Source organism: Hetaerina americana, unplaced genomic scaffold, assembly GCF_022747635.1.
Source record: "Hetaerina americana unplaced genomic scaffold, ioHetAmer1.1.p SCAF_11, whole genome shotgun sequence".
Lineage (NCBI taxonomy): Eukaryota > Metazoa > Arthropoda > Insecta > Odonata > Calopterygidae > Hetaerina > Hetaerina americana.
Window position 1 is genome coordinate 33,454,612 of NW_027286181.1, and position 5,392 is coordinate 33,460,003.

The window sequence follows — 5,392 nt, forward strand, 5'->3', positions numbered from 1 at the left end:
CACAATTGCATTTTGAGGGTCGATTGGAAGCTACCATACACGCGCGAATGTGGACTAAATTTTTTTGGTCTATAAATTTGTCTATAAACAGTCTTTAATTTGGCGTTACAATTAGCAAGAAAATAACAACTGCAAGTGGTTGTTTGAGAAACTTCAGTTGGTATTTGGCTTAATTTCTCACACACTCCGTTTTTTCCTAAATCTCGAAACATTATCATTCGCCCGTTATACTTGCAATTGCATGGATCACAACAGCTAGCAATTAAACACAGTAAACAGGTAATATTATATTCAGGTAGTATCAATAAAATTATAGGAGTAACAACAACAAACGAATTTACATGCCTACTTGCCTACTAGGATTTGTAAGCTGATGTTACTCTCCGGCCAACAAAGATTTTTGTGCTCTTTAATGTCGATAGAGGAGAGTAATATGTGAAGTAAATTGGGCACTGTTAGTAAAATAATTAACTTAAGACGTGGCAGTCAGATTTCACAAATTCTATAATTACAGGTCCGCGTGAAAAGATCAATTTTTTTCTGAAAGATCTAATAACCCGTGGAATAACAAGTTTTACTAATTATTCACGAATTTTTATAAGGTATTTATGACTGCCATGTATAACTATGTTCGTCTTTTGCGGGACAATCAAACAAACCTTTAATGAAAAGACTTGATAGCGAGACCAAAAGTGGTGGTAATTTCAAATCGATGCGTCCGCAACCATTGATCTCATTATCAATCGGTCGATATATTTCGATTACTCGATATTGGGTTGCAATTATTTATAATAGTCTCGGATACATCAGATAAATAAACTGTTATGTATGTTTCTGGCTTCGGTCCACAAATAACGAACGTTTGTAAAATTTTTCGCCACAAGGTGTGTACGCATGTTTTTCATCATCTACGCTGGTTAAAAAAATAATTTACTCCTCATGGGAACGATGGTATTTGGAGTAGAATAGAATCCAAGAAAAACGCTCTCTTTCTCTCTCTCTCTCGCCAGTCTCGACTGAGGCATCTCGCCTCCTTCCGCTCGGATATTTCTTGACGCAATAGCCCGGTTTCCTTCCTCCCCGAGCGTCACGTGCCGCGTGGCCGTCCCAAAATCCTCCATCGAAAGAAAAGAAAACTTTTTTATACGTGCCTCTTCAGGAACCATGAATGGAAGAAGCCCGCATTCCGACAGCGCGGGTGAATTTCACCACTCCCCACCTCCGCTCACAATTTCCCATAATCCCCCGCGGACACGGTTCATTCAACACTCCCTTCCGATCTCCCCCTCTCTCTCCCTCGATCCACTCCCTCTCCCAACCATCCACTCGCCACCCTCCGCGTACTTCCCCCCTGTCGCACTACGCATTCCCAAAACTTCAGCGCTTTAAAACCCACCCGTCCCGCCAGCGTCGGTGCCGCGTCCCCCTTTCCTCCGACCAACCCCTTTGACCAATGACCCCTCGTCGGATACACAACCGAAAATGATTGCTAAATAGGACATGCACACCCCTTCTTCCCCCGTCGTGTAATATTAAAATAAAAGAAACATTTTGATGATTTTCGGACTCATGTCCACTTCGCCTCGCCCTACCCAATGTAACCATTTCCAACGGTGTCAAACATCATCCGCATACCAAAGAACACATCTGCATCAACGAGTAACTTCACCCTGCTTGCCTCAGAGAGGGTGTGTGATAAGGGGTCAACAGTTCATCAGCCAGTAGGGAAATTTGTGATTATGTTTTAGAGCTAGGTGTAATTTAATCTTCTGGAAGCTCAAGTTTTAGTACGTGGCGTTTCGTACTCTTCTGCCTAGGTATCACGCTTGGGTAGTGTGTAGTAGATTTAGGGGAAGCGACCGACAGCTGAGGCCATTTGCGCCATTAGGGATGGATGGGATAGGAGGAAGGGTGGAGGAATACCCAGTGCCGGCATTAGCCTACTCTTAACAAAAGGCGCCAAAGGGTCCAAAGTTTGTCATCTTCGTGCCTTAAATCCCATCCGACGGACGGCGAACTCACTTTAAGTCCTCTCCACGAAACGCAACAAGTAGGGATCGGTATACCACTGAAAATATCTGCACCCGAAACCGGGCCAATGGAGTGAGAAGCCACTACGCTAGCCATCGCAAAATTCGGTCCTAATTACACTTAGGGAAAAGTGAAATATCATTTGATTATGGCCATGCAATTTTTCTCATCTTATCGCTGTGGTTTTGTCAGCCAGTGTAATGGTGGGGCTAAAATTATTACTTCTGTGTCGGTATTGAACTCAAGTGATTTGCAGTCATATGATAGATTAAGTCGAGTTTGTAATCTTCGTGCCTTAAGCGACTCTAATCACAGTATATCCAATAATAATGTGACGGTTTCTGGTCTTTAATAATGGCTTTTTTACGATACTTGCAGCTCGTCTACGTATCCCTTTTAATTAAAAAAATAGGTCCCTTAACGTCGGGTCCCATACGCTCGATGCGTATTCAAAGTGATGACTAATCAACGTATAGTATCACCTCTAATGAAACTTTTACTTCACGTGCCCCTAAAAGGGATGTGGTCTGATGATAAGCATCTGTTATTTTAATTTAAAACCACAACAAATGAGGCCTTTATCTCCCAAAATCTTGCAACCATACGGATACGAAAATCCATTCACCGTAAGTACGTGCCTTAAGGCTTATATGTGAGAGCATATTCTTGACATTTTGGATTAAATACGGTAAGAACTTCATTTAAGAAATGTTATTAATATTCCTTCAAATTAAGGTAGAGAAATATAAATTATTCTATTAAAATATAATAATTATTCCTGCTCTAAATTGAAGGAGTAATTTTGAATCTGAGGTTAAGAGCTAATATGGAATATAATCAAGTAACTAGAGAAGTATAAAGTAATTTACCTCCAAATTAAATGTACAAGAAGATATTTAAAAGTAAATCTGAGTAACGGGGTAAACCAATTTAAATTGTTGCTAAGAAATAAATTGGACAATTTCCAATATCATCATTAACCTTGAAGCCCAAGAATAGTAACTGCCTCCTTATTTCAATGTGGCTAATCATAATACGAATTTATACTTCTAAGGAGAGTGAGCTAGGAGCCAAGAATGTTTGGCATAACATCTTTTGTTGAAATTTGCCAAATTTAGCAGGTAAAGTAATAGACGAATAATGTTGAGTTAAAAATAAACGCGTCCATACTTATTGATACGAACGGTTAAATAAAATGCACACTATTTAATATTCCTGAAAGATGGAGGAGTTTAATTCATTGCTTTCACCTTGCTCAAGTGATAATAAAGATACATCTTGCAGACTTCTACTTGGGCATGGACAAAAAGGTGAAAGCATATTGCATAAGAAGGGAGACATGGGAAAACTATTTGTGAAGTAATGAAGGAAATAAATTTCACTAATGAACTCTAGGAAGACAGAAAGGTTAAATGGAGGAGAAATTGAAATATGGTGAGATATTGAAGGCATTAATAGAGGCAGAATGTTGGACAAGCGGCGAAGAAGTACGAGAATATGATTATTGAACCTGGCCTGGTGTAAATTTTTATGAACTGGAAAAGAATAGATTCACGTAGGTAGTTCTGGCAAAGGAAAATGCTAACGATTAGTAATATTGTAAAACCTGGCAAAGGCAGAATCGCTGAGGAAAATGTGACATTTCTGGGATGTATATATTTTCCATCTTAGACAGGTTAAAGTAATGGGCAAGGTCGACAATCAAATAATTAAAAACAAGTAAAGCATAAATAAAATCTCTAAATGAAATTATTTCCTTGTAATGCCACACACTTTATTTAAAAAAACAACCCAGGTTTCAACGTTGAACTTCATCATTAGGTACCATCATCACCTGATAATGACGTGCAACATCGAAACCTGAGTCGTGTTTTTAAATAAAGTGTGTGGAATTAAAAAGTCAATAATTTCATTTCATTACAGTATGCTATGCGAAGTCCATAAAGTTATTCCGGAGACAACAAATTTCAAATAAATAAAGCCGATAATCTACCGTTAATAACATAACAGTCCAGCAAAAGGAGTAATTTTAAAAGGAGAAGGGATTTATGATCAAACCTAGTAAAAATCTAGATGAAAAAATTCCTGCCTGAAATTTAACGAAATCCGTATTTGAGGAGGATCGAATTGAGCATTAAACGATCAGCTTTACACTATCGATTCATGTATTTCCGGCTCTTGGAGATGTATGTTTTAAACATGTTCCCCCTTAGGCAAGTTTCACCTTATATAAAAATAAGCCAGGGACCAAAAAAGGCCCTCTTTAATTTGGAAGAGCTTCAAAGATGATGACTCTTCTTTACTCCTTCTTTACGAGCGATATAGTTCAGTGCCACACGCTGAATATAAAAAAAAATTACTTGAAACCCGCAAAAGCCTCTCCACACTTCCTCGTCATGGTTTGTGGGTAGGGATGTGGGTGGCAAAATGCTATAAATGGAATAAAATACACAACTTTTATCAAGAGGCCAGAGATTTCGGGCACGCGGCCCGCCGAGGCAGAGAAGGACCGCGTGCGTCCGACCCACTTAAGAGCAAATGCCCCGCCATCAATGGTCTTAAAAAAAACCCCGCACCCAGTCCCTACCCTCCCCCACAAACCACAGGAGATAGGAGAGACGTCCGAATCCATCAATAAGGACCCTCCCCTCCACCGCCGCGTGTAGCATTCTCTCGCTCCCCCACCCCCCCAAAGAGAGAATTCCTACCCCCACTCGTCCGCCAATCACTCCCCTCCAAGCACAATGCGGCCTCCGTTCTGCATCCCTTGGCTTCGGACGCGCACCCCTGCACCGGGAAGGGGAGGGGGCGTTGGGTGGGAGACGACGGCGTAGTGCCCCTCCCTCTCTCTCTTTCTCTCTTCCCCGCGGTGAGGAGTCGAGTGGGTCAGTGGGACCTTTACAGGTGGTAGGTAAGGGAAAAAGCCATTCTGACAGTACACCTGCGACCTTTCTTCTTCCCTGCGGAATTCCTCCTAGATAAAACAGTAACTCCCACCCTCTTCTATCAAGAGCCCGGATAGCTCAGTCGGTAGAGCATTAGGCTTTTAACCTAAGGGTCCAGGGTTCAAGTCCCTGTCCGGGCGGACATTTTTGTCACCAATTTACCGTCTGGTTTGGACAACCTGGATAGACTTTGTTTCTCAATTTTCGCCGGAGACCATTTCTTATTTTGCGTGAGTTTCCCAATGAACTTCATAATTCCACGCGATTCATTTACCATTTCTGGAATTCTGAATCACGAGATATTTTCGATAGATATCCATTTCCACCCAATTCGTTGTTTCTCTTTTTCATCATTTGCACTGCTGTGAAAAATGTTGATTTCATTTATTTTTCATTCATTTGTAATGCCGGTTGAC

The 5,392-nt window shown here is 40.9% G+C and overlaps 1 non-coding gene across 1 annotated transcript; it reads left to right on the top strand.

The window, feature by feature from the left end:
- Positions 1-5,043: 5,043 nt before the first annotated feature.
- TRNAK-UUU (transfer RNA lysine (anticodon UUU)) lies at positions 5,044-5,116 on the top strand. Its single transcript has one exon. It is a non-coding gene; the product is annotated as a tRNA-Lys (tRNA).
- The last annotated feature ends 276 nt before the right edge of the window (positions 5,117-5,392 follow it).